The sequence below is a fragment of the Mustela nivalis genome (genome assembly GCF_964662115.1).
Source record: "Mustela nivalis genome assembly, chromosome: Y".
In the NCBI taxonomy this organism is placed as follows: domain Eukaryota; kingdom Metazoa; phylum Chordata; class Mammalia; order Carnivora; family Mustelidae; genus Mustela; species Mustela nivalis.
In genome coordinates, this window is record NC_139041.1 from 6,396,060 (window position 1) to 6,418,119 (window position 22,060).

The window sequence follows — 22,060 nt, forward strand, 5'->3', positions numbered from 1 at the left end:
CTTCTGACTATTTTTTGTATGATTGTCTGTTCTTTGTGTGTGGAGTTTGAGGAGTTCATTATAGATCTTGGATATCAACCATTTTTCTGTACTGTCATTTGGAAATATTTTCTCCCTTTCCACATTTTGCCTCATTTTTGTTGTTGTTGTTGACTGTTTCCTTTGCTGTGTATAAGCTTTTGATCTTGATGAAGTTCCAAAAGTTCATTTTCACTTTGTTTCCTTTGCCTTTGCAGCCATATATAGAATGAAGTTGCTGTGGCTGATATCGAAGAGGTTACTGCCTATGTTCTCCTCTAGGAATCTGATGGATTCCTGTCTCACATTTCAGTCTTTTATCCATTTTGAGTTACCTTTGTATAGGGTGTAATAGTATGATTGAATTTTATTTTTCTATATATAGCTGTCCAGTTTTCCCAACACCATTTATTGAAGAGATTGTATATTTTCCACTATACAGTGGAAGATTATTTGCCCATAGATTTCAAGGTCCATATCTGGGTCTCTACGCTGTTCTAACAGTCAATGTGTCCGTTTTTAAGCCAGTATCAATGTGTCTTGGTAATCACAGCTTTGTAGTAAAACCGGGAATCAGTTAACGTGAGGGCCCAAGGTTTATTTTTGTTTTTCAACATTTCCTCAGCAATTTTGGGTCTCTTCTGATTCCATACAAATTTTAGGATTATTTGCTCCAACTCTTTGAAAACTACTGGTGGAATTTTGATCGGAATGACATTAAAAGGATAGATTGCTCTAGACAGTATAGACATTTTCACTATGTTTATTCTTCCGATCCAAGAGTATGAAATGGTCTTCCTCTTTTTGTGTCTTCTTCAATTTTTTCATGAGTGTTATGCAATTCCTTGAGTACAGATCCTTTACTTTTTTGGTTAGGTTTATTCCCACTTATCTTATGGTTCTTGGTACTATAGTAAATGGAATACATTGTTTAAATTCCCTTTATGTATGTTCATTGTTAGTGTATAAGAAAGCCACTGATTTATGTACATTGACTTTGTATCCTGCCAGTTTGCTGAATTGCTGTATGAGTTCTAGTAGTTTGGCGGTGGGGTCTTTTAGGTTTTCCATATAAAATATCATCACATCTGCGAAGGAAAAGAGTTTAAATTCTTTTTTTTTATAAAGATTTTGTTTATTTATTTGACAGAGAGAAATCACAAGTAGGCAGAGAGGCAGGCAGAGAGAGGAGGAAGCAGGCTCCCCGCTGAGCAGAGAGCCCCATGCAGGACTCGATCCCAGGACCCTGAGATCATGACCTGAGCGGAAGGAAGTAGCTTAACCCACTGAGCCACCCAGGTGCCCCAAGAGTTTAAATTCTTTATTGCCAATTTGGATACTTTTTATTTCTCTTTGTTGTTGGATTGCTGTTGCTAGAACTCTTTATACTACGTTTAACAAGAGTGGTGAGAGTGGGCATCCATCTGTTCCTGAACTCAATGGGAAATCTACAAGCTTTTACCAATTGAGGATGATATTTGCTGTGGGTCTTTCATAGATAGATTTGATGAAGTTGAAGAATGTTCCCTCTATCCCTATACTTTGAAGAATTTTAATCAGGAACAGATGCTGGATTTTGTCAAATGCTTTTTCTGCATCAATTGAGAGGACCATGAAGTTCTTCTCTCTTTTCTTATTGATTTGTTCTATGACATTGATAGATTTTTGAATGCTGACCAATCCTTGTAGCCCAGAGATGAATCCCACCTGCTCAGGGTGGGTAATCTTCTTAATGTGTTGTTGAATCCTGTTTGCTAATATCTTGTTGCTAATATAATCATAGCATCCATTTTCATCAGGGATATTGGTCTAAAATTCTCCTTTTAGGTAGGATCTTTTGCCTGGTTGGGGATCAGGGTAATGCTGCATTCATAGAAAGGGTTGGGAAGTTTTCCTTCTGCTTCAATTTTTGAAACAACTTCAGGAGAATAGGTGTTATTTCTTTCTGAAAGTTTGGTAGAATTCCCAAGTGAATCCGTCAGGTCCTGGGCTCTTGTTTTTGGGGAGATATTTGATCACTGCTTCAATATTACTACACGATATTGGTCTATTCAGGTTGTCAATTTCTTCCTGGTTCAATTTTGGGAATTTATAGTTTCCATGGAAAGCATCCTTCCATATAACTGTTCATAATATCTTCTAATGATGGTTGCTACTTCCCTGGTGTTAGTTGTGATCTCTCACTTTTCATTCATGATTTTATTAATTTGGGCTTTCTCTCTTTTCTTTTGTTTAGTGTTGCCAATGGTTTGTCGATCTTATTGCTTCTTTCAAAAAAAAAAAACAGTGTTTGTTTCATTGATACATTCTACTGTATCTCTGGTTTATACCTCATTGATCTCTGCTCTAATCTTGATTATTTCTCTTCTTATGTGTGGAGATGGTTTTATTTGTTGTTGATTCTCCAGTTCTTTAACGTGTAGAGACAGCTGATAAATTGTGGATTTTTTCTTTTTTTTTTTTTTTTTTTGAGGAAATCTTGGATGGCTATGTATTTCCCCCTTCAGTCCGCCTTTGTTGTATCCAATAGATTTTGGACTGAAGTGTCTACATTCTCATCGGTTTCCATGAATTGTTTCAGTTCTTCTTTGATCCCCTGGTTGATCCAAGCATTCTTTTAAAAAATAATAATAAATTAATTTGTTTAATAAACATATAACATATTTTTAGCCCCAGTGGTTAAGGTCTGTGAATCAACAGGTTTATACATTTCATAGCACAAATCCTAGCATATACCCTCCCCAATATCCATTTTCCCACCACCCTCTCCAGTCCCCACACCCCAGCAATCCTCAGTCAGTTTTTGGAGATTGAGTCTTTTATTGTTTGTCTCCCTCACAATCCCATGTACTTTAATTCATTCTTTTCCTACCCCCATCACCCCACATTCCATCTCCACTTCCTCATATCAAGGAGATCATTAGTTTTTTTTTTTGTTTTTTTTTTTTTGCTAAGCATTATACCCTCTAGATAAATTCATGTGGTCAAAAACGGCAATATGCCATTTCTTTTGCTGGCTGCATAGTATTCTATTGTGTATATATACCACATCTTCTTTATCCATTCATCTTTTGATGGGCATCTAGGTTCTTTGCATTGGTTGGTTATTGTGGACATTGCTGCTATAAACATTTGAGTGTACTTGCCTTTTTGGAGTACCACATTTCTGTCTTTAGGATATATACCCAAGAGTGCAATTGCTGTGCCATAGGTTAGCTCTATTTTCAGTTTTCTAAGGAACCTCCACACTGTATTCCAGAGTGGCTGCACAAGCTTGAATTCCCACAAAGACTGCAGGAGAGTTCCCTTATCTCTGCATCCTCGCCACCATCTGTCATTTCTTGACTTGTTAATTTTAGCCATTCTGACTGGTGTGAGGTGGTATCTCATTGTGGTTTTGATTAATATCAGTGGAGTCCTGATTTGTGACCCAGTATATAGTCTACTTTTGAGAAGGTTCCATGTGCACTTGAGAAGAACGAGTGTTCTGCTCTTTTAGGGAGGAGTGTTCTGTATATGTCTATGAGGTCCATCTGGTCCAATATGTCATTCATGATTTTGTTTCTTTATGAATTTTCTGCATGGATGATCTGTCAATTTCTGAGAGAATCATGTAAAGATCTCCTACTATTAATCTATTCATATCAATATGACTCTTTATCTTGACTAACCTTTTTTCTCATGTAATTGGTTGCTCCCATATCGGGTGCACAGATATTTACAATTGTTAGATCATCTTGGTGGATAGTCTCCTTAGGAAAATGTAGTGTCTTTCTGTATCTCTGACTACTGCCTTTAGTTTAAAATCTAAATTATCTGATATGAGAATTGCTACCCCAGCCATCTTTTGAGGCCACTGGCATGAAAGATGTTTCTCCATCCTTTCACTTTCAGTCTGGGTGTATCTTTAGGTTCATAATGGGTCTCTAGTAGACACCATATGGATAGGTCCTGTCGTTTAATCCAATATGCAACCTGTGTCATTTTATGGCGCATATAGGCCCTTCACATTGAGAGTGTTTGTTGATAGATATGTTTTTATTGACATCGCGTTTCAATGAAGACTTTTATTCTGTAGATTTTTTCTATATTTCTTTTCAATGCTATTCTTAGGATTTTTCCACTTTTATTGAACTCCCCTTAATATTTGCTGCCGTGTCGATTTAGTGGTTGCATAGTCCGTTAAGCCTTGCCGTTATTGAAAACTATTTCTCCATCGATTTTGAATTTCAGTCTTGCTGGATGAAGTATTCTTGGTTGTATATTCTCATTTAGTACCCTGAAAATATCTTGCCTGCCCTTTCTGGCTTGCCAGGTCTCTCTGGACAGGTCTGACATGATTCTGATCAGCTTTCTTCTGTACATAAGAATCCTCTTTGTCATAGCAGCTTTAAAGCAATTGTATCTATACTTATGATTTCTCAATTTTACTCTCAGTTCCCTTTCATTTTTTTTTCTATCTATAATTTTAGGGGGAGACTGTCCTGCCTCTAGAACATGAACACCGGTTCCATTCATGAGATTAAGAAAATTTTTATAAAGATGTTGTTCCACTATATCTTCTAGACTTCTTTCTTTCTCCTCCCCTTCAGGAATTCCAATAATTCGGACATTGGTACTTTTCATGGCATCATTTATTTCCCGGTTTCTATTTTTGTAGCTTCTAAATTTGTGCCAGACTTCCTCCTGATACTTTCTCTGTCTGTTTTTCCTACAGATCATTAATTCTATCTTATTGTGTGGTTACCCTAGCTTTTATTGAATTTAGATTAGATTGGAACTGATCGAGAGCATTGTGAACCTCAGCCCTGGTGGTTTTAGTTCTGCCCTTACATTGTGAATGTCATCCCTGCTGGATTTTATTTCTGCTCTAATCAATTTTGTTTGATCATGCATGGCTTTCTGCAACCTAGCTATTGTGATCCGGAATACTCTTTCCATCATACTGAATATGTTGATAGCCCTAGGTCAGTTGCAGAAGGGCCATCCATTTTTCTTCTGTTGTGCATTCCTCCTCCAAGTCATTTTTGTGAGAGATGACTGAACGGATGCAGGTGGATGTATCGAACATGTTGTAGTGAAAGTACACCCTGGGATGCTTTTGAGCAATAGGATTCCCGACCCAAACAAGAGAAAAAAGAAAAGAGAAAGAATAGAGAGAGATAGAGACAAAAGAGAAGGCTCAGCCCAAATGGGCCACAAGGAAAATTTGTGAAGTATACAAACAGAAACAGACAAACAAAAAACTGATAAACTTATAAGCAAATAAAAAAAGAAACTTGGCGAAAAAAACCCCAAATATAAGATTTATATATTATTAGGACAAACAAGAAAACATGGAAACTTTGGCAGAGAAAAATGATGTGAGTGTGGTTATAAGTTCTCAGTGTGGGCGAAGAAGAATGTGTTGATTCTTTCTGGATGTATCTTGATATCTTTGTTAAAAAAAACCTCAACTTATCTAAGATATAGTGGGATTAAAAATTGGTTTACCTATAGGGGTAGCATTGATTGGAGAAATAAGATTGCCATGATGTTAAACTCTATATGAATATTAGAAAATAAAAATTGTAAAGAAACAAACTGGACTAACTAAACTCAAATTTAAAAAAAAATGAAAAATTTAAAATGCATAATAGAACACAGGTGTATATACCAAAAGTTCAGATTAGAAGGTTATTATATAATTAGATGTTCTGTACATCTCACTGTGATGATAAATATGATAATACAGCAAAGACGATTCTAAGGTGGAAATACATAACCATCCAAGCATCCCTCAAAAAAATTGAAAAATCCAGAACACACCAACTGTCTGTACACCTTAAAGAACTGGAGAATCAATAACAAATAAAACCAACTCCACACATAAGAAGGGAAATAATCAAGATTAGAGCTGAGATCAATGAGTTAGAAACCAGAGATACAGTAGAATGTTTTAATGAAACTAGAAGCTGGTTTTTTGACAGAATCAATAAGATTGATAAATCATTGGTGACACTAATCCAAATAAACATAGAGAAAGCTCAAATTCATAAAATCTTGAATAAAAAGGGAGAGATCACAACGAACACCAAGGAAGTAGAAACAATCTTCAAAAGTCATTATCAACAGTTAAATGACAATAAGCTAAGCAACCAAATGAAATGGATGCATTCCTGGAAAACTATAAACTCTGAAATTTGCACCAGGAAGAAATTGACAACCTGTATAGAGCGATATCTAGTAACGAGATTGAAGTGGTGATCAAAAACCTCCCAAAAAACAAGATCCAAGGACTTGATGGATTCCCTGAGGAATTCTACCAAATTTTCAAAGAAGAAATAACACATATTCTCCTGAAGCTGTTTAAAAAAGCAGAAGGAAAACTTCCAGACTCTTTTTGAAGCCAGCATTACCCAGATCCCCAAACCAGGCAAAGACCCTACCAGAAAGAATTTCAGACCAATATCACTGATAAATGTTGATGCTAAGATTCTCAACAAGATCCTAGCAAACAGGATCCAACAGGACATTAAAAAGATTATCCACCATGACCAGGTTAGATTCATCCCTGGGCTACAAGGATGGTTCAACATTCGCTATCAATCAATGTCATAGAAAAAATTAATATGAGAAGAGACAAGAACCACATGGACCTCTCAATTAATGCAGAAAAAGAATTGAACAAAATCCAGCACCCGTTCCAAATTAAAATGCTTCAAAATATAGGAATAGAGGGAACATTCCTGATCTTCATAAAATATATCTATGAAAGACCCACAGTAAATATCATCAACAATTGGAAAAAGCTTGCAGACTTCCCATTCAGATAAAGAACACGACAAGGATGCCCACTCTCACCACTCTTGTTCAATATAGTATTAAAAGTCCTAGCAATATCAATCAGAAAATAAAGAAAAATAAAAGGTATCCAAATTGGTATGAAGAAGTCAAACCTTCTCTCTTTGCAAATAACATTATTCTTTATATGGAAAACCCAAAACACTCCACCCCCAAACTACTAGAACTCAAACAATCCAGCAATGTGGAAGGATACAAAGCCACTCTACAGAAATCAGTGGCTTTCTTATACACTAGTAATGAAAATAAAGAAAGGGAAATTAGAGAATCGATTTTATTTATTATAGCACAAAGAACCATAAGATACCTAGGGATAAAACTAACGAAAGAGGTAAAGTATCTGTACTCGAGGAACTACAGAACACTCATGAAAGCATTTGAAGAAGACACAAATAGATGGAAGAGCATTCCATGTTCTTGGATCAGAAGAATAAACATTGCTAAAATGTCTATACTGCCTAGAGCAATCTATACTTTTAATGCTATTCTGATAAAAATTCCACCAATACTCTTCAAAGAGCTGGAGCAAATAATGCTAAAATTTGTATGGACTCAGAAGAGACCCAGAATCGCTAAGGAAATGTTGAAAAACAAAAATAAAATGGGGGACATTGCATTACCTGATTTCAAACTTTACTACAAAGCTGTGATCACCAGGACAGCATGGTACTGGCATAAAAACGGACAATAGACGAGTGGAATAAAGTGGATAGCCCATGTATGGACCCTCAACTCTATTGGCAAATAATCTTCATCAAAACAAGAATAAAACTACAGTGGAAAAAAGACAGTCTTTTCAATAAATAAATGGTGCTGGGAAAATTGGACATCCATTTGTAGAAGAATGAAACTCAACCATTCTCTTACACAGAAGTAAGCTCAAAATGGATAAAAGACCTCAACGTGAGACAGGAATCCATCAGATTCTAGAGGAAAACATAGGCAGTAATCTCTTCGATATCAGCCACAGCAACTTCTTTCAAGATATGTCTCCAAAGACAAAGGAAACAAAAGTAAACATGAACTTTGGGGACTTCATCAAAATCAAAAGCTTCTGCACAGCAATAGAAGCAGTCAACAAACAAAGAGGAAACCCATGGATGGGAGAAGCTATTTGCAAATGAGAATACAGATAAAAGGTTGATATCCAGGATCTATAAAGAACTCCTCAAACTCAACATATACAAAGCAGACAATCATGTAAAAAATGGGCAGAATATACGAACAGACGCTTCTCCAAAGAAGACCTACAAATGACTATCGGACACATGAAAAAATGTTCATCATCACTAGCCCTCAGGGGGATTCAAAGGAAAACCACATTGAGATACCACCTTACACCAAGTATAATGGCCCAAATTAGCAACACAGGATCAACATGTGTTGGAGAGAATGTGGAGAAAGGGGAACCCTCTTACACTGTTGGTGGGAATACAAGTTGGTGCAGCCAGTTTGGAAAACAGTGTGGAGATTCCTCAAGAAATTAAAAATGAGCATCCCTATTACCTTGCCATTACACTATTTGGTATTTACCCCAATGGCACAGATGTAGTGAAAAGAAGGCCCGTTTGTACCACAATGTTTATAGCAGCAATGGCCACGGTTGTCAAACTGTGGAAAGAACCAAGATGGACAAATGGATAAGGAAGATGTGGTCCATATAGACTGTGGAGTATTATGCCTCCATCAGAAAGGATGAATACACAACTATTGAAATACCATGGACAGGACAGGAAGAGATTATGCTGGAGACAATGAAGCAGAGAGAGTCAATTATATATGGTTTCACTTATTTGTGGAGCATCACAAATAACATGAAGAACAAGGGGAGATGTAGGGGAGAAGGGAATTGGGGTAAATTGGAAAGGAAGGTGAACCATGAGAGACTATGTACTCTGAAAACCAATCTGAGGGTTTTGAATGGGTGTGGGATGGGTAATTGGGAATACTAGCTGGAGGGTATTAGAGAGGGCATGGATTGCATCGAGCACTTGGTGTAGTGCAAAAACAATAAATACCAGCACACTGAAAAAAAAATTAAAAAAAAAATAGAAATTAAACAATAAAATGGTAACAAATCAAAAAAAATTACTGAGTACCAAAAATTATTGTATAACTTCCCATTTTATTTGTTTTTATTTAAATATAATTGATATACAGTGTTATATTAGTTTTGGATGTACAATAAAATAAATCAACAATTCTAAAAAACAAACAAACAAATAAACAACAACAACATCAAAATTGGCATTTTCAAAAGCAGTTGAAGACCTACAGTGAAAAGGAAATAATTATATTTTATTATCTATACTTATTAAAATGACATGAAATTAGAGTCTAACTGAGTCCTCCATTTCTGGAATCAATGAGAAGACACGACATTGTCTTCCTTAAATGTCTAGAAATGTTGACCAGTAAAATGATAGAGAAGGGACTTTCTGTATGGGTCAGTCTTTTCTGACCCATAAGGAAAAGACGCTGGGAAAGGAATATAACCCACATGATGACATACCTCTGAGAGCTGATAATACCCAAGATGCCTCACTGTTTCTTGAGATTTCTAGAAATTGCAATGGAAATAGCAAAACTTTGCCATCTCTGGAGAAATGTTAGTCTAAATGATGCTACACCTAACATCATTTCTCCTTTATTTGTATACAAAGGGGACGTGGGAAATTAACACACAAGACAACCTAAGTTCTTGACTAATCTAAGAGGGCTCTTTTTCTGTCCTTCCCGGGTCTTAGTCCCTAAAGCCATAGGACTCAAATGTCATGAGAGAGGGACTGCTGTTTCAGTGAATCCAACTTCTGTGATGTCACCAAGGTTTGAACTCAAAGCAACCACTCCTTTTCAACCCACGCCTGATCACTATTCTAGGATGGAGTGGTCATGGGTGGGCTTAGAGAATCCCAAGCCCTCCCAAACCACAGGAGCTGCCTGGATCTCTCACGAAGGCAGTTGTGAAGTGAATCGGTGTCATGTTTTCCATGGTCGAATTCATAGTCTTTGGGCATGACTATCACCACCAGCCTCTGGACCCCGGAGAAAGGCAAGAATCCACCATTCCATTTTACCCATGATAGGACAAGAAAGATTCAGGCATCAAAAAATGACTCAGTGGTGGAACTCCACGCCCTGCACATGTCTATGGTCCTCCCACTCAATCAGGGAGCTTCTGACCAGGAAAAGTGCCATCAAGTAAAATTCCCTGGGAACACCCAAAACCATGCCAAAGACATGTGGGGAGTCTTCAACAGTGAGGAAAGAGTAAACCTAGTGTCTCCAGACACCGTGCCAAAACGGTCTCCCAATCTTCAAAAGTGACCAAGCACAAGGGCAGACCCTACACCTGAGAACCTGAGGCCCAGTTCAGACTCATGTACTTGGAGTCCACAGGAGCAAGCGCAGAGCTTGTTTGAAGAGAACCATAACCCAAGTGAAATCATTTGAAAGACTTTCGTGCACGTTTTAGGATGACAACATGTATCTCCAAAAGGAAGCAAGGATGAGAATTTGAATGTTGCAGAACCTTGAGCATTCCCACAGGTTGGTGCATCTGCCCTCTGGGTAATTGAATGGAGATGTGGCAGCACAAGCCTGCCTTAACCCTCTCATGACCATCCCCAAATTGTTCATGCGATAAACAAACAGTGCCTCTTTCGGAAAATGGGCATGTTCTAATGGAACCAGGAGAGGATGAACAATGTGAAAACAAAGGGATACTAGAGCGGGACAGACAGCAAATGCTACAGGTTGGTGAGGAGATACAGGAGGACAAAGAATAACAGAATGAACAGGGGAGCTCAGAGTGACGATCTGGCATTTCAGGATGGTGGGAATTGCTCTGTACCTGGATTCATTCTATAGGGACTTAAATTCAAATTAAATAAACCATCCTCTGGTCCCAGTCAATACTTGTACACTGTTTTTTTGTTTATTTATTTGTTTTTGTTTTTTGCCAAAATATCGGCATGCATGTAAAGGACGGACAGACAGGGAGATCACAATAGGGGATGGAGCTGGAGAGGGCGATGCTGACTTGCCCCCGAGCAGGGAACCTGAGACCAGAGTTGATTCCATGACCCTGGGCTCATGAGTTGAGCTGAAGGCGGCCTCTGTACGATGGACACACCACAGGACCCAATCATTGTCTTCTTCATACATCCTATTTCTAGACTAGAACCAGTGCTCTGTCATTGTATAAAAATGCAGGGGATACAGATTTTCCCTTGGGCTGGTGTTGCATGCTCTATCCAACCTCATTCAAGAATGGGTATATCTTGTCTTCTTGAAGACCGTGACTTGGCTATGGACAAACAATTCTCCCGAGCATATTTCGGTTAAGAGAATTCCTCCCTTGCTATATTTTGCAGGGGGAATGACACTATGTCTTGTGATGCACTGCTTCCGTTGACAGAGATGGGACACTCTGTGTCTCTGAATCTGGATCTCTGTTTCTGCTCCCATATGAGGGACATTTTCAGCTCTGATTTCTCAAAGACATGTTCAGCACTCCTTTTACTCTCTCAATCCTAGTTCTCTTAAATTAGGCACCTCTTTTCTTTCTGAGAAGTTGATGACTTTCCTAAGCTCATAGTCAAGTTCCACCATTCCCTTTTCTCTCTCTGTATTTGCTTCTGTATTTTCCAGTATTTGTCTTCTTGATTACCAATTTGATCCTCTGCTTCTGCCATATTCCTAGCCTTTGCATCTCGTTTGTTTCCAAACTTTTCATCAGGGGCTCCTCATTTTATTATTTAAATCACTTTTATCTCTGTGGTTCGAGACTCCCTGATGTCTTCCGTGTTTTTCTGATGTACAGTGAGTATGCTGGCTGCATATCCGCGTGTGTTCCATTAGACGTTTCACTTTGATTGATCATTTCTTGTTCTTTTTCCTTGTTCTAAAATGATTCTTCCATCTTTGCATTGGATCTAGGTATCTGTCTTCTTCTCTGTATTCCAAAAGTCCTTTCTGTTTTCTACCCTGAGAGTAAATTTTTTAAGATGACGAGATCATGGAGTGCCCAGGTCTGGCCTTTGTGGGAGTCTCAGATTTATGTAGCATGCATGCCCTCTGCTGTTGTTTTGTGGCTGTCCCCAATCCTTGAAACCAATTATCTGAAGAGGCTCTATGTCCTGTCATTTGGAGTGTTTGGTGTATGGATGAATATGGTGAGGTTTAGCATCGTGGGCTCTGGTGTGCCAGTGATATGAGACTTTCAACCCAAACAATAGAATGAAGACCTATAGAATGCTGTGGTCAGGAGAAATCATGTGGTCAGGGCTTTCTTCTAGCCCCCTATGAGATATTCTATTCTAGGAGAAAAGCTACTTGGTCTGAGGACGGCAGTACCCCCTGTTTTTCATGGTCAGGACTTCATGTTTGCAGTTTCAGCAGCTAATGTCATCACCATCCTGTCTTTGGCCAGTACCTCCATTTCATGCTGCTGGTACGAGAGCCCAAAATTTCGTGTACTCCCATCGAGTCATCTCCATAAACACTGCTTCTCACGGATACCCTGCCAGAACCCACCCTCTTCCCATTGTGTCTCCTCTGATTGTTTCTGATCATGGTTTCCAGGCTGTCTGCACATGGTTGCTTGCTGAGGTACTCTCCATGATAAACACAGTGTTCTCTAGAGTCGATGTCTTCCAATTCTAATGATCTAAATACTCCGGACTCAAGACCATTTGTTAGCAAAAACTCGTGCCATTCAGACTTTCTGCTGGTCGAAACCACTGGCCTTAGGATGCATGCTCCTTTTGGGTTCCCAGTGTGCACTATCCTGTGCCTTCTTTCTTTGGATTATCTCACTGCCCTCTGAAGCACCAATCCCCTCTCTCCCCTAATCACATCTCTAGTCTTCTCCCAAAGTCTCTGCGACTTCTTTTATCTTTTGCTGTGGCATTAACTTTGTAGGCTTCAGGTCCTCTTCCTCCATGTTGCACTTGATATAGTAATCTTTTAGTTGTGTTGCCGACTAAAGACAAGCCTGGAGTTCCCAGACACTACTAACATCTCACTGTCCTCCAAAAGCACCACGGACACTTGCCCAGCCATAACCAAGAATGAATTCTTTCCACTTGCCTCATGGAGCATAATTGTGGAAAGCATAGGGCTATGTCACATCTATAAGTCTCAGAGAGACAAATAACATACGATTTTGCTCTCTCATGCTAGTCAAGGAGCATGTGAATATGCAAAACAAAAGGGGACAAACAATACTACTCTAACCAGGCTCTTAAAATTTGGTGTTTTTTTGAAGGCAAGTTAGTGAGAATATGAATTTATAAAAGAGGACTTAATGGGACATTCCTTGCAGGAAATGTGGCTGAAAGTAATGGAATGTGAGTTTTCAAGGCATATCAAATTGAATTGCTATCCATAAAGGAAAGAAATCTACTTGATATTTCATTATAATTGTTATGTAAAACACACAGACAACATACACACACACACATACACACACAAGACACACAAAAATGGGGAAGATGGGAGGAATCGCACGGAAGTAAGCAAACCCAAAGGAAAATACCATAAATGGGAAAGGCACTGAGAATCCAAGACAAAAAAACAACGAAAATGAGAAACTTAATTCTGTACCCATCAATAATTAGTTGAAGTATTCAGGACTAAATACTCCTATTCCTATAAACATGTTGTTGGAAGGATGAAAATTGAAAAAAAAAAGGCAAAAAAGACCAACAAGAAAACAAAACAAAACAAAAAAAAAACCAGCTCGACCTTATGTTAGCCATAGGATATCCTTCAACTATAAAGATACAATAGCTTGGAAGTTATGGTTTTGGGAAAACATAGGTAGTGCAATTGGCAAAGATAAGAGAACCAATCCATTGGTGCCTATGGCAGATAGAGAAATTTTATGTCTTCAAGAGACAAAATATTACCAGAAGGTTTTTTGTCTTGATTGAGCATCAAACTTCAGAAACTTGGAAGAATTGCCAACAGATACACCACCAACTTGGTTGTATCTAAATGTTAGAAGCATATTAACAGAACAGAAGGGAGTTGGGGATCACAATCCAATATTTTGAGGACGATGATATCCACTTTTAGCACAGGACAAATCATGCAGAGGGATAGGTGGGAAGGAATAACAGACGTCATCATGGGCTCTCTAGATCACCTGAGCATAGGAGAAACATGCATAAGATTGTGTCTCGGAGAACCATAAGAGAAGTTCTACCCAAGGGCAGACCTAACATTGTCTATCAGATCCTGTGCTGAAGTAAAAGCCCAGTAATAATTAATAGAAGAGAATTCATATCCTTTCTTGTATACTTATGACCACAAAGATATGAAAAAGGAAAGAAATCACTTATGAATGGGAAACACAGCCACACACTATTAGGTGGAAAACACAAACACTCCCAAACTATCAATGGCTCAAAGAAGGACAATCAAAAGGAAAGTCATAAAATAATTTCAACAAAGGAAAGTAAAGAAACTTATGTGATGATGCCAAAACATTTTTGGGGAAAGAATATAGGGCTAAATGGGTTTATTTCAAAAAATTCAAAGCACCGAATAAAAGCAACCTAACCGATGGCATAAGGAACTAGAAAAAGATGAAATGGAATCCAAAGTGAACAGAAAAAGAGATATAATATATATGATCATTGGAATAAAAGAAATACAAACAAAACAATAGAAAAAAATCTGGAGAACTCGATTGTCAGTTTTGAAAACTTTAAGAAATGGGAATAGCCATTACCTGGATTAAACAGGGAGACTAGCATACATATGAAATTATGAGATCATATGAAAAGTGATAGAAAGGAAAAAAAAATACCCGACATGACACATCTACACAATTATTCCAGCAAATCCAACACTGAGAAAAAGGATAAAATTCCAACACTGAGAAAAAGGCTAAATTCCAAGACACATATCAAATCAGGAACACATATTAAGTCAGGAACCCTACAAAACCTTAGCTCTCTAGTAGTGACTAAAGCATTTGAAGCAGTAATCCAACACCTCCCAACACACAGAAGGTCAGATCCAAATCATTTTTCTGGTCAACATTTCTAGACATTTGATGAAGGTAATGTCGTTTCTTCTCATCAAATCCACAAATGGAGGAGGCTGGTAGACTGTAATTATAAGAATGAAGAACCAATACAGATAAAGACATTATAGGAAACAAATTCCATGCCATTTTTATAAGTAAAGATGATATAAATATAATTTTTTGTTTTCTCTATCTTTACCTGCTTTTGAAAGGGCCAGTTTGTTTTTATTTTAATTTTTTGTTCTGTTGAGGAAATAGGCCTATCATCCATCATTCGATTTTGACAAGTATTCACGGATGCTTTAGTTCCATATATGACCTAGAGTTCATCCTAAAACTCTAAGATGTTCCACAACTCCTCAACACCCATTAGCCAGTTCCCTCATTTCCTGCATGTCTTTCTTTTCAGTAAAAGTGACTCAGAGTACTGAGTCACTTCTGGTTTGTCTCCTTCTGTGACTACTTCCCCTTCCATTTCCCCTTCTTTCTACTAAGGCCCATGGTATTCATCCTGGAGCACTTATGAGAGAAGCCATATTATATTTCCCTTTGTCTGCTTTCCTTTTTCATTTGGCATCATGTCATTGCATGTTCGAGGGTTTCATCTTCTCTGATGGCTGAGGAATACTCTGTTGCCAATGTGGACTGCACCTTCTTTATCTAATAGTCCTTGTGATGTCAATGCAACTAAATCCACAGTTCTGATCTATTGGGCCTTGCAGGCCATCCATATAAGCCGTTCATTTTCCTCTGATTAATGAGAAGTAGTCAACATGGCTATACCCATTACCACAGCAGGTAGAGTTAACTAAGATGACAAGGAGTGCTCTCATAGGTTCTTCCTTAAGGGTTAGTTATCATGCAGAATGTCAATCTTCTTGAAGCATTTGAAAAGCTGTCCAAGGTAAAGCCATGTAGACAGAATCCTAATCCCTTATGAATAGTGTTTCTTAACACGAGGAGATAAGGACACAGACAGCATAATACATACATATTCTAACATTTATCCTTGAAAAAGGACTTCCCGTCCCTTTGTCATTACTGACCCATAGGTAAAAGATGCTGAGCAAGGACTCTGTTACCCACAGGATAACAAAGATCACAGAGAGATGATGATACCCAGGGCCTCACTGGTTATTGAGATCTCTAGAAATTGCAGTGGAAATACGAAAACCTTGCCATCTCTGGAGAAATATTGGCCTAAAAGAAAAAAAAAAAAAGGTATGCTGTACATCATTTTCTTTTCTATTTTTCTAGAAAGGGAAAGTGGAAATTAACACATAGAAAACCTGAGTACTTGATCAGGCTCAGGGCTCTTTTTAGCCCTTCCCTGGCTTCCTACCTAAAGCCATAGGACTCAAAGGTTATGATAGAGGGCCTGCTGCTTCAGTTAAGACAGCTTCTCTGATGTCACAAAGCTTTGAGGTCATAGCAACTTCTCCTCCCAAACCACGCCTGATCTACACTTGGATGTTGTAGTCGTGAGTGGACCAAGAGGATCCACAGCTCCCCCAAAAACTGTAGCCGCCTGGGTCTCTCACCAAGTCAGTTTGAGAAGCGAGTCAGTGTAGCATTCTCCATGGCCGGTTTTGTAGTCTATTGTCGTGACAGTTACAAAATCCATCTGGACTCCGGAGAAAGACAAGTATCCCCCAATCCATCTTACCCACAAAATGCCAAGAAAGAATCAGGTCTCAAAAAAGAGACAGGGGATAAACTCCATGTCCTGCATATGTTATGGTCCTCCCTCCCAATCAGGGCGCTTCTGACCAGGAAAAGTGCCACCTAAGGAAATCTCATAGGGAACACCCACAACCCTGCCAAAGTTATGTATGGAGTCTACAACAGCAAGGATATGAGTTCCTCTAGCATCTCAAGAAATCATGACATAGGGCCTCCCAATCTTCAAAACTGACCAAGCACCAAAGTCAGACTCTACACCCTAGAACCCGAGTCCCAGGATGGACTCATTTACTTGGAGTACACAGGCACAAGCATGAAGCATGTTGAAGGGACCTATAGCACAAGGGAAGCCATCTGAATGGCACTCTTGCTCGTTTCAAGATAAAAACGTGTATCTATAAAAGACAAATGGAAGAGGACTCGAATGTTGCAGAACCTTGAGCATGCCCACAGGGTGGTTTAGCTACCCTCTGCAGAACTGAATTGAGATATGGCAGCACAAGCCTGCCTTAACCTTCTAATTACCATCCCCCTAATGGTTTCAGGTAATAACCAAACGGTGCTTCTTGCAGAAGATGGGCATGTTCTAATGGAACCAGGAATGGTTGAACAATGTGACAACAAAGGGCCACTATACTGGGACAGACAGTGGGTGATACAGGTTAGTGGGGAGGTACCGGAAGACAAAGAGCAGGAGAATGGACAAGGGAGCACAGAGTGAAGGCCTGGCACTTTAAGATGGTGGGAGGTGCTCTGTACCTGCCTGCATTCCATAGGGACATAGGTCCAAATTAAATAAACAATACTTTGGCCCTAGTAAATCATTGTAAACTTTTTAAAATTTATTTATGTCCAACAATATTCATGAACGTACTTGAGAGAAAAACAGAAAGATCACACTCACGGGATGGAGATGTGGTGGGGAATCAGAGTTGCCCTTGAACAGGGAACTTGAGACCAGAGACAAGGCCATGACCCTGGTATCATGAGCTGAGCTGAATGCCGTTTCTGAACTGATGGACACACCCCAGGACCCAATCTTTGTCTTCTTCATACCTCAGAGTTCTAGACAGAATCACTGCTCTGTCATTGTTCAGAAATGCAGGGGATACGCATTTTTGCTTGGGCTGGTGTTGATTGTTCTATCCGACCTGCTTTGAGAGCTGGTATAACTGGTCGCCTTGAAGTCAGTGACTTGGCTATGGACAAACTACTCTCGCTCACATTTTTGCATTACGAGAATAACTCCCTTGCTATCTTTTTCAGGGGGGATGACACTGTATTGTATTGCTCTGAATCTGTTGATGGTGATGGGAGTACTCTGTGCTTCTTAATATGGAGCTCTGTTTCTACTCCAAGATCAGGGACATTTTCAGCTCTGATTTCTCAAAGAAATATTTGGTCTTCTTTATTCTTTCATTCCTAGGTGTGCAAGAATAGGCACCTCTTTTTTTTTTCCCCTTGGAGTTGATGATTTTCATAAGCTTATTGTCATGTTCCATCATTCTTCCTTTTCTCTTTCACTTACCTTCCATTATTTTCCAGTATTTTTCTACCACGTCACTAATTGTATCCTCTGAGTCTGGCAGCTTCTTGGCCTTGCAACCAGTCTGCTACCAATCCTATTATCAGAGACCCTAGATTTTATTTTTTTATCACTTTTATCTCTGTGGTAGGTGACTCCCTGATGTCTTCTGTCTTTTTCTATGTACAGTGAGTATTCTGGATATTGCTTTCAATCCTTCATCGGGCTTGTTACATTTAAATGTTTAACTTTGATTGCCTGGCTATGATCATTTCTAATTCTTTTCCTCAGCATCAATTGAGTCTTCCATCTTTGCATTGGATCCAGGTCTCTGTCTTCTTCTCCCTATTCACAAAGCCCATTCTGATTTCTACCCTTAGGGTAATGCCTTTAGGAAGAAGAGATTATGGGGTGGCCAAGGTCTGGCCATTGAGGAAATCTCGGGTACATTCCCTCTGTTGTTGTGTTGTGGCTGTCCCCTGACATTAAGACAGTCATCTGCAGGGTCTCTCCTTGCATGCCTTTTTAGTGTTTCTGTGCTGAATATGGTGTGGTTTAGTTTGGTGTGCACTGGTTTGCCTTAGAAAGGAGACGTTCAACCAACTCAACAGACAAACGCCTGCAGAATGCTGTGTTTTAAAGAGAGCATGGTAGAAGGACTTTCTTCTAGTCCCTTACTGAAGAGTCTGTTTTCCTTTGGCTAGCAACTTGGACTAAGGAAGACAGTCTCCACAGTGTTCCATGGTTTGGACTTTGTTTTTGTACGTGAGGCAGCTAATGTCCTCACCGTCCTGTCTTTGCCAGTAGTTCGGTCTTTATGCTGTTTGTGCTAGAGCCCCAAATTACTTTTGCCCCCATGAAATCATCTCCATGAGCTGTGCCTCTCAAAGATACACTGCCAGAAACCACCAACTTCCTTCTGTGTCTGCTGGTACTGTCTCTGATCATAATTTCCAGGCTGTTTGCACCTGGTTGTTTGTTGGTATCCTCTCCAGGAGAAACACAGTGTTCTATCAACTCGATATCTGCCAAGACTGATGACCTGAAAACTCCAGACTCAACACCCATTGTTGGCAAGGACTTGTACCATTCAGATAAGCTGCTGGTTAGAGCAAGTGGCATTGGGAAACACGCTACCTGTGGGTTCCCAGTGTTCTCATCTCTCCTGTGCCTTTGTCTTTTGCATTGGCTTACTGCCGTCTGAAGCACCACCGCCTACTTCTCCCTAAGCCATGTCTCCAATTTTCTCCCATAGTCTCTTTGACTTCTTTTTTCTTTTGCTATAGAGTTTGGTCTGTAGGCTTCAGGTCTATTTCCAACAAGTCACAGTTGATTTAGTCATCTTCCAGTTGTGTTCATGAGACTACTAACATCTCATTATCTTCCAAAGGCATCACAGACTCTTACCCAGCCATAAGGAAGAATGAATTCTTGCCACTTGCCTCATGTGGCAATGTTGTGGAGAGCATTGGGCTATGTCACATCTCTGAGTCTCAGAAAGACAAATAACGTATGATTTCACCCCGTCATGGTAGTAAAGAAACATGTGAAAAAGCAGGGGAAAATGGACAAACAATACTACTCTAACCAGACACTTAAACTTTTGTCTTTCTTTGTAGGCATGTTAGTGGGAATACGTGTTTATAAAACAGGACAAAATGAGACATTCTTTTCAGGAATTGTGGCTGAAAGTGATGGAATGTGAGTTTTCAATGCACATGTAATTGATTTGCTATCCATAAAATGCCAAATTACTATCACTTGAAATAATATTATAAGTGTCATGTGAGAGGAGACAAGATGATGGGCAAGTAAGAGGAGGTTCCATTTCATCCTGTACTCCAAAGTGAAGTGATTTCCTACCAAAGAATTCTGATTACCCATGAAACAGCCTGAGATCAGAATTATATATGTCTGGATCTCTGCCAGTGCAGAAGTCATCAGTGGGCAGGAAAAGTGGAGTGAGAACATTGGACTGTTATTGAAATAAACAAAAGTTCAAGGGACCCACGCAAGGCCACCAATTGGAAAGTAATACCCCAATACAAGAGCATTCTGAGTCTGGGGACCAGCATTAACTTGGACTCTGGTTGAAAGCATTCAAAAAGTGCAAAGGATATTGAAGGCAAATTGTGTGAATCATGGCAGCTAAGGACAGGGGCTTAATTCCCCACACACAGTACAGATTCCCTGGTGCTGAGCCATAGAGAGTGTGTTGGAAAAGCGATGTTTGGTCCCTGAGCCAACAGCACACCCATGATCATGTGGGGTTTAGCTCCTGTTAGGGGCTTGGAGCCTCACCAAGCAGCAGAGCAATGAGACTTGCTAACAGAGCCTGAGACACCTGCACCCCTTACTATCCCCTGAGAAAGGTGTGCAAAGGCCCAGTCCATTGCTTAGACCCGTGCCATACTATCAGAGCATGAGACACGCGTGCACCCCACACACTCTCCTGAGAGAGGTGCGTGAAGGCCCAGGCTTATGCTCTCAGACACGCACCCTTCTATCAGAGCCTGAGACACGCGTGACCCACACCCTCCCCTGAGAGAATGCTTGCAAGCCCAGAACTCTTAGACAGTGAAAGACCAGGCACTCCCAGCAATAGGAACCTCTCTGATGGTCAGGAGCTGCCTAGACAGACACTGCTGCAATGCTTTGGGTACAAGCAGAAGACTCTGTGCTCGCTGGGACTACGACTCAAAATTTGCCCTGTCAGCAGGTAAGGGCGAATTTATATGAGCTCTACAGCACCCACAGTAGAGAAGACTGAAGATTATCTCTGAGAGAGAGATCAGGGTGCAGTTTGCTTTCAACTCCAAAAACCTTCAAAAGCAGTCTAGGCAAGAGAAAAAAAAACTAAAAAAACATAAAAACCTCCAAAGAATAAAGACCTGAAAAAACAGGATTCCTCAGAGCCCATCCTCTTGAGAGGGGTGGGAAGATTTACATCAGGGAATATCATTGATTGAAACCAACCTGACAGGCCTCTGCCTCAGAAAACCACCGAGGGAAAAAAAAAAAAAAAGACTAGAAGAGAACCACCACCGCTACATCATAGATACAACTTTTATTATTATTAACTTATTTCCACTATTCTGGTTGTTTTGTTTTATATAGATAATTTTTTAACCTATTTACCTTCAAACTGAGATGTCCAGAATATCAAATTCCATATTAACCTTTTAACCTGAACTTTTTGATACATACACATTTTTTACTTTTGCAATCTAATTTTTTAAAAAATTTAGTTTAGTTTAGTCTAGTGTATTCCTTTTTCATTTTTATTTTCGATGTTCATATAGAGTTAAACTTCAAGGTAATCTTCTTTTCCCAAACAATGCTATTCCTACAGGTAAAAAAAATTATATTTTTATTTTTTTAATCCATTTTTTATTTATTTTATAGTCATCTAATTTCATATAAAAGTCACATAAAAGTCATATTCAGAGTCATAGCTAAGACCCTGGAATCATGAGTTGATCTGAAGGCCGCCTCTGAACTGATGCACACAACACGAGACCCAACCTTTGACTTCTGAATACCTCCTGGTTCTAGACAAGAGCCGCTGCTCTCTCATTGTTCAGAAATGCAGGGGATAAGGATTTTGGCTTGGTCGGGTGTTGCTTGAGCTTCTGGCCTGCTTTGAGAACTGGTATAGCTTTTCCTCTTGAAATCGGTGACTGGGCTATGGACGTACTATTCTCCGATGCCTATTTGCCTAAAGAGAATTCCTCCATGCCTAGATTTTCCAGGGGAAAATGTCTTTTGGTGCTCTGCTTCTGTGGAAGGTGATGGGAGTCCTCTGTGCCTCTGATTCTGGACCTCTGTTTCAGCTTCCAGATGAGGGTCATTGATAGCCGCAATTCTCAAATCCATATTCAGGCCTCTTTTATTTTTCTCACTTTTAATTATCCTACACAAGTCACCTATTTCCTTTCTTTTTGGATGAT